The following is a 12,747-nucleotide window of genomic DNA, read 5'->3' as shown; positions in this document are numbered from 1 at the left end:
TAAACTAAACAATGTTAAGAAAATGGACTATTAATATAGGCTAACAGATGGTAAAATGATACATTTGAATGCTAGCAAACTGTCTTCTAGAATACAAAAAGACCTTGTGTTTGGGATTTAGGACATGTTAAAGAAGGAAGAGGTGTCTAAGAGAAATTATCAACTATTTCTCCCTTTTCTGAAAAGGCAATGGCTGCCTTGTCTTATATCACTTATTTCTCACTGTAAACGCTAACGTTGAAGTAGCAAGAAGAGGATCTCTCCTCTCCGTAGAGGCTGGATTCATTCATCTTAAAGGTTGCATCCTAACTCTGAGTAGCTACAAAAAAATAGGTTCCTACCAATCATGGAAGGTAGATCACCTGACCAAAAATTCCACTATCAAAATTTCAGTGAGCAGTGTACTTTCATTCAACACAGCCAGAGACTTCAAAGGAACAGCTGACTTTCTTGCCAGTCATTTCAATGAGTAGTTGTTGGACGGGCTTCTCAGGACCCATATGATGATACACTCAGTGGCATCCAGAGACATGGCCTTCTCATATTTGTCTCTGCTGGTGCTAACACCAATAATTCTGGAAGTACTAAGTACTTTGCAATCCATGATCGTGGAAAAGCCAACTCCACCCTAAAGACAACATAGGTGAAAGGGATGGAGAGACATGGACACCAAGAGTGGTTGAGAAAATCAAGATTGATTTCCTTGAGCTGGGAAAGAGAGGTGATGTTTCTAGTCAATATTTTTAAATTGTTTAAATGTTTCAAATACCACTTTTCTTTGAAAAGGAACTTTGACTCAGAACATTACACAATGTAATACAAATCCCTAAACAATGGAAAATACCCTACAGGGATGTCAAATACTACTGTATGAATGGTTAAAAGTTCTCAGGGCCAACTTTGTGGCTCAATGGATTAAAGCTGCCACCTGCAATGCCAGCATCCCATGTGGGAGTGCTGGTCTGAGTCCAGCTGCCTCTGATTCAAATCCAGCTGTCTGCTACTGCATGTGGGAAAGCAGCAGATGATGGCCCAAGTATTTAGGCCTCTGCCACCCATGTGGGAGACCCAGGCTCCTGACTTTGGCCCTGCTCAGGCCTGGCTGCTGTGGCCCTTTGGGGAGAGAACCAAAGGATGGAAGATTTCTTTCTTTCTCTGTTTCTCTGCCTTTCAAATAGATATTTTTTTTTTTTTTTTTTGGAAGTCACAGTCTTGTAAGTGGTTGAAGAACAAAGTGCAATCTTCTATTGTGGGTTGAAAACCAAATGATTAGCAGTAGCTGTAGATGTAACTTCTCCCTAGACATTATATCTACATAAAGAAAGCTGAAAAGTTTCCATTATACCAAGCCACAGTGCATCCAGCTCCTGTTACCTGCTTATTAGTTCACCATGAATGAAAAACATCAATAAGTATTTAAGAACTCCTGAGAAATGTATATAAATATCTATACATACTAGTTCTCACTTAATAAAGATTAGGCTAAACAATTCTGATAAAATATTTGAATGTGGAATCAATTTAGCAATTGTCATTACCTTCAAATCTCCTGCACTTGTTCTCGCTTAAAGTGGAAGGAGATGAAATGTGGGTAGAGTCATAAAGAATGAGAAGAAGGAGGAACAAAGGGTGATGAATTGCAGTCTTTTTTAAAAAGATTTATTTATTTATTTGAGAGGCAGAGTTACAGACAGAGAGTGAGCGAGACAGAGAAAGAGGTCTTCCTTCTGCTGGTTCACTCCCCAAATGGCTGCAACTGCCGGAGCTGGGTCAATTGAAAGCCAGGAGCCAGGAGCTTCTTCTGGGTCTCTCACCTGAGTACAGGGGCCCAAGCACTTGGGCCATCTTCCTCTGCTTTTCCAGGCTATCAGAAGGGAGCTGGATCATAAGTGGAGCAGCTGGGACTCAAACCAGAGCTCACCTGGGATGCCACAGGTAGATGTTTAACCTACTACGCCATAACACCAGCCCCTGGATTGCAGTGTTTACCCTTAACCTACTCATCCTTGAAGGAGATGACACCTAGTTAGTTCCAAATATTTCTCTAAGGAGAAGCTTGTAAAATCTTGGCCCCAACAAAATGTTTATGTTAAAATAAACTTATTGGCTTAAAAGTGCTTGCCTCATAGTAAGACAGGAATAGTCAACGTAATCAGTAATTTGTTCAGTGTTATTTCTTTCTGGAGACTTTCTATTCATAATAGTCAACTGAGCATGCAAGATGCCTGGTTATCAATGGACCATAGGTAGTTCATAAAGTGACACATTTATGTCAGACTTGAGAATTGCAAAAAGCAATAGTATTGGGATTTTTTTTCTTGCCAGATAGAATGAGGTCCCTTAAAATTTGGAGCAAAAATATTTTAAACAGACATCACTATAGACAAAGAACAAATGGAAGAGCTGCCCTCTCTCCTTTATCTATTCCCCACTTTAGACTACCTCAGACTAAAGTATTTGTATTTCAATTTCTGAGATGAATAAGGAAGACCAGCAAATGTTTGCTTTTCATATTCCAGCTTTCTTGTAAAGGGCTAATCCTGGGAAAGCACCACTTAGGAAGAGAAGCTACCTCTCTGTTACTACATTAGTCCTGCCTTGCCCATGATTCCACCTTCCATGGTTTCACTTACCTGCAATGAACATAGCCTGAATATATTAAGTGGAAAATTATGGAAATAAAAATGCATGTTTTGAATAACTTTAATTGTAGCATATTATTAAAATATTAAAATTGTTTTATTTTATAATTAACTATTGATGTTCATGTCTTACTGACCTAATTCATAAATTAAGCCTTATCATAGGTATGTATCCAAGAGTACTTCAATAACTTCATGGAAAATGGAATTAAAAGATAAGTTTATTTTGGTGCAAAATATTTTTAAATTCATACATTTTTTCATAATATACATTTTCATGAACTTTTTGAATACCCTCATATGCATAGATCACAAATTTTCTGCATTAAGATACTTATTTTTTATTTCCATTTCCTATAAACTTTTTAAAGTTCCCTTGTTTATGTATAGAAAAAAAACCTAGTATCCATGATATCATGTATCTTCTTGGTGTCTTGGAAGGTATCCCTTGCAGATTATGGAAAACGACTATAGGAAAACTGTAATACGTTTTGAGACACTGGCAAGAATTCTAATGATTGAGTTACCACCATTAATTCTAACTGCTGGTTCTGTTTTACCAAGCATTCTTTTCCGTGTGCAAGAAATCAGATACTAACGGATATAAACTAAGGTGTATAACCCTAAATGTGCTAAGCAATAAGAAAGGCTGACTTGTAACATTTTGTGTTTGTTCCTATGTTTCATTTTATGACAACTCATAAAACCACTCAACCTATAATGGGGAAAAAGAAGAGAGCCATGTAAGCAAAAAAATGGATGTCAGGAGCAAGTAATGCCCTCATCCCCTTTTATGCCTTAAACATTTTAAACACAATGGTCTGATGGAAGAATCACAGAGATGAGTTTGACTTGCTTTTGGTAAACACTAAATGCAAGCAACTATGACCCAGGCTTTAGAATACTATGATGGAAAAAGCCAATCATTAAAGTCCCTTTACACTATTTATTGCTGCCCATAACCCACAGGAAATGCACATGCTATCAAATGGACTTTCTCTGCAGTGGAGCAGCCAGCTCAATTTTGACAAATGAATTTTCCCTTAACACTGTGTATACAGTGAAGGTGCTTCAAGAGTTGGTAGATGGCTTTTCATTTTTTCTTTACAAGTAAATCTGCTGGTGCCATCAGCAATTGCTCCAAATATCATCATAGCTTAGTATAATGAAAATGATCATAAAATGAAGGTATCTGATGAAAATTATAAGATACTAATTAATGAGAGCTATTTGTATTTATTACAGAGACTGTCTTTAAGGAAGAAACAGGTAAGGGAAAACTAGAGATAAAATTAGAGGCCAGGTTTTATTTCTTGGAAGAAATGCATAATCGTTATTCAAAAGTTATATTTGGGGGCTAGTGCTGTGGCATTGTGGGTAAAGCTGCTGCCTGCAGTGATGGCATCCAATATGGGCACTGGTTCCAGTCCCAGCTGCTCCACTCCCAATCCAGCTCTCTGCTATGGCCTGGGAAAGCAGTAGAGGATGGCCCAAGTGCTTGGGTCCCTGCACCTGCTTTAGAGACCTGGAAGAAGCTCCAAGCTCCAGTCTTTGGATAGGCACAGCTCTGGCCATTGTGGCCAATTAGGGAGTGAACCAACAGAAGGAAGACCTCTCTCTCTCTGCCTCTCCTTCTCTTTCTGTGTTAACTCTGACTTTCAAATAAATAAGTAAATCTTTAAAAAGCTTATCTTTGTAACCTGAAAATGACTGATATGCAAAGGACTATGGTATATCTCAGTGACAAATCTCACAACACATATTAGAGCCCACTTCCTTAAAAAAAAAAAAAATGTATGGGGCTGGCGCCATGGCACAATAGGTTAATCCTCCACCTGCGGCACTGGCATCCCGTATGGGCGCCGGTTCTAGTCCTGGCTGCTCCTCTTCCAATCCAGCTCTCTATTATGGCCTGGGAAAGCAGTAGAAGATGGCCCAAGTGCTTGGACCCCTGCACCCACATGGGAGAACTGGAAGAAACTCCTGGCTCCTGGCTTCGGATTGGCACAGCTCTGGCCGTTGCGGCCAGTTGGGGAGTGAACCAACAGAAGGAAGACCTTTCTCTCTGTCTCTCCTTCTCACTGTCTATAACTCTACCTCTCAAATAAATAAAGAAAATTTTCTAAAAAAATATTTATTTATTTGAGAGGTGGAGTTACAGAGAGGGGAGGGGAGAGAGAGAGAGAGGGAAAGAGACAGAGAGAGGTCTTCCATCTCCTTGTTCACTCCCCAAATAGCTGCAATGGCCAGAGCTGGGTTTGTCCAAAGCCAGGAGCTAGTAGCTCCCTCCGAGTCTCCCCTATTGGTGCCAGGACCCAAGCACTTGGGCCAACTTCCATTACTTTCCAAGGTCATTAGCTGAGAGATGGATTGGAAGAGGAGCAGCCAGGACACAAGCCAGCACACACGTGGGATGCCAGAGCCACAGACGGAGGCTTAACCTACTATGCCACAGCGGTAACCCAAAAGAGCTCACTTTAATAAGTGCAAGAATTCATTATCCTCCATTATAAATTCATCAAAGAACTGGGCTTGAGTTATGTTTACTTTATTTCCTAGCTTGTGGACTATGATAGGTCATTTGATCTCTCAACCAATATTCTTAAAAATGCCCACTTTCCAAAAAAAAAGTGAGACATGAAAAAAACACAGAAATTACTATATCTCATTCTCTGGGGAAAAATGGCAGCAAAAAATAGCCTGTGAGAGCAAACAACATTTGTATTTATCACACAGACTTCAAATCAGACATTATGAATATACTCAAATAAATTAACAAAACCGTGAATAAAGAAATAAAGGAGGGCATTTCAGCTCACGTGTGCTGTTATAACAGAATACTTGAGACTAACTTATGAAGAACAGGTATTTCTCACAAAATCTGGTGTGAGCCAGATGGAAGATAGAAAACTAAGACAGAACAACCCCACTTGTGCAAACATTTTTAAAGCAGTATTAATCCATTCATGAGAGCCCAGCCCTGCCCTCATTATTTAATACATCTCCAAATACCTTCCAACATTGTTGAATTGGGAATTAAATTTCCAACACATGAATTTTCAAAGGACACATCCAAATCACAGCAGAAAGTATGATGATGATGTTTCTTTAGAGATTACAGCTAAGACACAGAAATTATAAAATATATTTAAAAATACAGTTGAAAAATATAACTGAAATGAATATGCTGGAGGAGCTCAGAAATAAAGTTGAAATGGCAAAAAAAAAAAAAAAGAATTATTGAAGTTGTAGAAATTTTGTATTTGGGTAACAAGCTATTTGAGAAAAAAGAATGAAGAAACCAAACATCGCCTTGGAGAAACGTAGGAAATATTAGGTGTACCAAAGTGTGTAATAGGAGTATCAGAAGGAGGGTGAGAGGGGCCGGGTCCGTGGCGCAGATTAATCCTCCACCTGTGGCGCCAGCATCCCATATGGACGCAGGTTCTAGTTCCGGCTGCCCCTCTTCCAGGCCAGCTCTCTGCTATGGCCCGGGAAGGCAGTGGAGGATGGCCCAAGTGCTTGGGCCCCTGCACCTACATGGGAGACCAGGAAGAAGCACCTGGCTCCTGGCTTTGGATTGGCGCAGCTCTGGCCCTTGTGGCCATCTGGAGAGTGAAACAACGGAAGGAAGACCTTTCTCTCTGTCTCTCCCTCTCACTGTCTGTGACTCTACCTCTCAAATAAATAAATAAATAAATAAATGAAATCTTTTTTTTAAAAAAAAAGGAGGGTGAGAGGAAAGGAGCACAAACAACATTTAAAGAAACAATGGCTGGAAATTAAAGAAAAACAGTAATCTATGCAGTCAGGAAGCTCAACAAGTTCCATTTGGATAAACTCAAACAAACCCATGATGCTAAAAATACTAAAAGCCAAAGACAATAAGAAAATTCTGAGAACAAGAAGAGAAAAATGACTTACTACTTATAAGGAGACCCTGGTAAGAGTAACAGATCACTTCTCAGCAGACAGAATAGGGGTTAGAGAGTAGTGAAGTAACACTCAAAGTGCTCAAAGAAAAACTTAAGAGATGTTAACAGGGAAAATGGGGTGCTAGGTATATGGAAATTCCCTGTATTATTAAAACTATTCTCAAAATGTGAAGAAAAAGAGAAACAAAAAAAACCTGTGAACCAAGGATGGTATATTTAGCCATCTTATATTTTACAAATGAAGGTGAAGTGAAGACATTTCTAGATAAATAAAAGCAGAGAATTTGTTGCTAGCTGATCTGCCTTACAAGACATAATTTTTAGGCTGTTTTCTATTAGTTAATTAATTGATTTTTACAGAGAGAGAGAGAGAGAGAGAGAGACCATCCTCTGCTGGTTTGCTTCCCAATACCTGCCACAGTTAGGACTTCACCAGGCTAGAAACCTCATTCTGGCTCTCCCATGTGGGTTGCAGGAACCCAAGTAACAGAGTCATCTTTTGTTGTCTCCCAAGGTGTGAGTTAGCAGGAAGCTGGAACTTCAACCCAGGGATTCTGATATGGGATGCAGATGTTCTAATGGGGTCTCAACCACAAAGCCAAATGCCTGTCCCCCCCAACAAGAAATACTAAAGGAAGTTCTTTAAAGGCTGAAAGTTAGTGGCCAAGGCAGTCATTTGATCCACATAATAAAGAGCAGCAACAAAATTAATTATGTAACTGTAAAAGATAGTATAGATGCATATTTTTGCTTCTTCCCTCTCTTATTTAAAAAGTAATTATATAAAAATAAACATATATTTGTGGAGCCTATGGTATATGGAATTTTTATGGACTTGCCAATAAAAACACAAAGGAGGTAGATGGCAATGAAGCTCTCTTGGGCTAAGGAAGTAACAGATGGTAACTTGAATGCATAAGAACAAATGAAGAGACTCATAAATAAGAAGTGAGAAAATTAATATAACAAAAGCTGTAGATAAGACTGGGCCTCAGTATTCCTACATTTCTTATTTGTGAATTAGTATGCATACCAAAATTCTTTATAATCCCATAGTCAATACTCATGGTATTTTCAGTCATTCCTGGATATATGTAGAGCTTCAAAACCTTTGATCTTCTCACATACCTGTTCCTGCGACTGGACAAGGCAACACTGCTTGTTTCAGCTCTCAAATTAAGTGAGTATCCTTTTTTGTGGTCTATTAAGTATCAACTTTTTTTCTTATTTTTATCTTTTGTTTGTAATTTTATTTTTTAAAATAGCCCTGGAAGGCTGGCACCATGGCTTAACAGGCTAATCCTCCGCCTTGCGGCGCCGGCATACCGGGTTCTAGTCCTGGTTGGGGCACCGGATTCTATCCTGGTTGCCCCTCTTCCAGGCCAACTCTCTGCTATGGCCCGGGAAGGCAGTGGAGGATGGCCCAAGTCCTTGGGCCCTGCACCCGCATCGGAGACCAGGAGAAGCACCTGGCTCCTGGCTTCGGATCAGCACGATGCACCGGCCGCAGCGGCCATTGGAGGGTGAACCAATGGCAAAAAGGAAGACCTTTCTCAATGTCTCTCTCTCACTATCCACTCTGACTGTAAAAAAAAAAAAAAAAAAAAAAAAAAAAAAAAAAATAGCCCTGGAGCATAATACTGTAGTTCTGTCAGGTATGTGTAGCCACAAGAAAGTCTGGATGTGCCCTTTGGAGAAAATACACACTAGACCAGCCTCTTTCAGGCATGAGTTATAGTGGTATTGCCCATGATTTTAGTACTCAAGACTGGTAGTTTGTAATGAGCAAGATGTCTTTAACAGAAACACACAAAAAAATGAGGCTATATATTGATCTACTGGTAAAAATATGACCAGAGTCTTACAGGAGCCTGTGTTTTAATCAGACTTAACTACTGTGAACATGAGAAAAGACTACATGTGTTTCCTCATCTTTAAGCATCTTTAAAGGACATAAGTCATATAAAGTAATAATTATAACAGTACAATAACAGGTTTTTAACACTTCTAGATGGGGCATGTATAACAGTAGTACCACAAAAATGAAAAAAAGTATATAAATAGAAGTACTGTTTGCACATCTTATAAGGATTTAGTACAAATCTGAAGCTGTATTGATTTAGATTTATAGTAAGTCCCAGAGCAACCAGTAAGGATAAAACAAAAAAAACATTGTGAGAAAAAATTATTAAAGAAATATTTCTGTTATTTCATTTAATACAAAAAAAAGTAAAGGGAGAATACACAAATTAAAAAGACATGAGACACAGAGAAACAATAAGTAAAATGGTCAATGTAAATCTAACTATGTCAATAATAATAACTGTGAATGAATTAAATAATGCAGGGAAAAAGAAGAGATATTTTAATATAATCAAACTATATGCTACCTACCAGAGACACATTTTATATTTGGAAACATACAAAGAGATTGAAAGTAGAAGATGTATCAGGTAAACAAAACCCACAAGGAACCTAGAATGGCTACACTAATATCAACAAAATAGATGCTAATTCAAATACAGAAATAGAGACATTGTATAATAATGAGACAATCCATGATGATTATACAATAATTATAAATACATTTGCCTTCTCTTGTAAGGATATCAGTTGTATCAGACTAGGGCCCTACCTTATAACTGCATTTAACCTTAATTTCCTTCTTCAAAGCCCTATCTCCAAATAGTCACATCAGGGTTTGGTGCTTTAACATATGACTCTTTAGGGGACATAACTCAGTCTGTAATGAACCTCAAAATATGTGTGGATAATCAACAATCTGTGACATTTCCTGCCCACTATTAACCAAGACAATGTTTTAAAAATCACTAATTGTTGGCTGGCGCTGCGGCTCACTAGGCTAATCCTCCATCTGTGACGCCAGCACCCCGGGTTCTAGTTCCAGTCGGGGCGCCGGATTCTGTCCCGGTTGCTCCTCCTCCGGTCCAGCTCTCTGCTGTGGCCCAGGAATGCAGTGGAGGATGGCCCAAGTCCTTGGGCCCTGCACCCCATGGGAGACCAGGAGAAGCACCTGGCTCCTGCCATCGGATCAGCGCGGTGCGCCAGTTGAAGTGCACCAGCCACGGTGGCCATTGTGGGGTAAACCAACGGAAAAAGGAAGACCTTTCTCTCTCTCTCTCTCTCTCTCTCTCTCTCTTTCTCTCTCTCATTGTCCACTCTGTCAGTCAATAATAAATAAATAAATAAATAAAAATCACTAATTGCCATTCATAAATTTATACACATATTACAAGAAATCTCCAGAGAATCTGAGGCAATAAGGATACTTAGGCTGCCCTGAGCAGTACAGCAGAGCCCCTTCTGTCCCTTAGTTTTGACAGAATTAATGCAAACTATTCCCAGGTAAGTGAGCTTGTCATTTTTCTTTATAAAGAGACATAAAGGACCCCTATGGGTCTTCATAAAGGTAATATGGCAGAAGTACAGCTACATAGCCACACAGATGTTTGCTTTTAATTGCCCTCTTTAAGAGAAGGCACAATCACACAAGAGTGTAGATCTTTCTTAAACAGGGTTCATGCTGATGTCAGGATTTGGGTAGAGTGTTGTGTCCAACCCAATACACATTTTCTCCCTCCCTCTATTGTTCATAGCAGAACCCCTATTTTATAAATTTTATTTATTTATTTTACTTACTTGAAAGGCAGAGAGAGAGAGAGAGAGAGAGAGAGAGAGAGAGAGAGATGTCACATTCACCAATTCATTTCCCAAATGTTCTCAAACAGCAGGAACTGAGCCAGACTAAAATTAGGGTCCTAGAACTTGATCTAAGTCTTCCATGTAGCTGGCAGGGATCCACCTACCTGGGACATCAGCACCAGCTCTTAGGGTGCACATTAGCAGGAATGTAGAATTGGAAGCAGAGCGCAGAGCCAGGACTCAAGCTCAGGCATGTCAATATAGGATACTGGCATTCCAAGAGGCACCTTGACCACTACACAAAAAATCCAACCCCAAACCCCTACTTTAGAATGGGATGGCAGTGTTCCCTCTGAAGAAGTTACATTTTCTGTTCTCTCTTGTGGCTAGAGGTGACCGATGCAACCTACATTATTTTCTAGGACTCATGGAAAGACTTACAAATGGAGCAAATAGCTAGCAGGTGCCCTTGCCTGACAAGATCTATCTTTCCCTCTTGTTTCCTGCTTAGAGAATGGATGTGATGTCTGAAAGTATAGAAGACATCTTGGATGGCTGAAATTTCAGGAACTATTTGAACAAGAGATAATTTCAAAAATGGAAACCAAATATTAAGAAAGATGGACAACAGTAAAGTGAAGTCCATAAAGACACAACGAAGTATCCAAACCAATTCTGGATTCTTGCTCTTTTATGTGACGGTAAATATGTGTTTATTTTGATTAAAGCACTATTTCTGGTCTTTGCTGTTAGCTATGTAAAGAAATTTCCTAACTGGTACAAAGTATGGAATGAAAATCTCAAAACATCAAAATTACCTTAGAAAATCAATTAAATCCACCATAAAATAAATTAAAGCAGTGAGGTATCAATCATAAGGGAATTAGAGGCATACAGAAGTTGTAAGCCTTTACTGCTTAGGGCCAGTCAGCAAATAGACTAAATTGAGCTCTATCCTTGTATTATTTTTAGTAGTATTTGCCTTTCAGAAGTTACCTACACTACTTGCAGAGATTGTTACTAGAAATTCAAAACCATGTGTATTCTGAAAAGGAAAAATAATGGAAAGCACCAATAAATACATTCCTGGAAGTAATAAGTACATACATACATATGTGTGTATTTTTCTATGATTTTTAACTTGATATTTCAACAGTTTTTCAAAGCTGTTGGACAAATCACTGGCTCAAACATCCTGATGACTAGAACAGTGTGTTTCATTCACAATGACTGAGAAAATTTTAAAATCATTCATATCTTATCATCATTTTTAAAAAAAATTTATATAGAGAGAACAAATTTCATATATTCCACACATATAGTTTTAAAGAGCATAATGATACTTCCTACCCTACTGTCCCTCCCTTCCTCTCTCTCATCCTCTGCTCTCCTTCCTTTCTTACTTTTCTCTTTTTTTTTTTTTTTTTTTTTTTGACAGGCAGAGTGGACAGTGAGAGAGAGAGACAGAGAGAAAGGTCTTCCTTTTGCCGTTGGTTCACCCTCCAATGGCCACCTCAGCTGGTGCGCTGCAGCCGGCGCGCCACGCTGATCCAAAGCCAGCAACCAGGTGCTTATCCTGGTCTCCCATGGGGTGCAGGGCCCAAGCACTTGGGCCATCCTCCACTGCACTCCTGGGCCACAGCAGAGAGTTGGACTGGAAGAGGGGCAACCGGGACAGAATCCGGCACCCCGACCGGGACTAGAACTGGGGTGCCAGTGCCACAGGCGGAGGATTAGCCTAGTGAGCTGCTGTGCTGGCCTTTCTCTTGGTTTTTACAATCACATAATTTCAATTCACTTTATAATCACTTAAGCCTCCACTAAATAAATAATTCAACAATAAGTAGAAAAACCACGGTTCCTTAGGAGTAGACAAGGGCTGTACATGATAAAGCAGGGTTTGATTACGTCACATGGCAAGTTTTTGAAGCTGAATTGTGGGAGGAATTATCACTGTGATTTGCCATGCTTTTTCTTTTCTCTTTCTTTTTTATCTTGTGTTTGATACGATTCTACTATATGTCAAAAATTGGTAAACGCCAGATTTCTGCCACATATTTTGTTGACCTGTGGGTAACTGAAGAGAACTAAGGGCTGAAGAGGTTCTGGAACTCAGATCTCTCTCAAGGAATGTTTCCACGTTGCTAAGCTATGTAGGGCATCTTAATCAGGGAGCAACACAGGCTCCATGGAGTGAGAGTGGGAGAAACTGGAGGGAGAAGCTGTATTCTTTTGGAAATATTGGACGTTAAGCTGTTATCTGTCAATTAAAAATTCCCAGCAAGAGTACAAAGATTTAAGGAAACCAAGAAAAACTTAGTCTGGACCCATTGTAAGGCTGGGAAGGTGTCAACAGACTTGAGTTCTTATCAACCAGTATCTGCTTTGTATCCTCAGGTATCATTTTCAATTCATCATTACAATAAATTTAGGTATTATTTAATGATCTTTAAATGCATCTTCTCAAGACAAAGCCAAATAAGTCCGTTTTAAGGACATAGAATATT

Source organism: Lepus europaeus, chromosome 8 (assembly GCF_033115175.1).
Source record: "Lepus europaeus isolate LE1 chromosome 8, mLepTim1.pri, whole genome shotgun sequence".
NCBI lineage: Eukaryota > Metazoa > Chordata > Mammalia > Lagomorpha > Leporidae > Lepus > Lepus europaeus.
The sequence above is the reverse complement of the archived record's forward strand: the minus strand, read 5'-3'. Positions refer to the sequence as shown.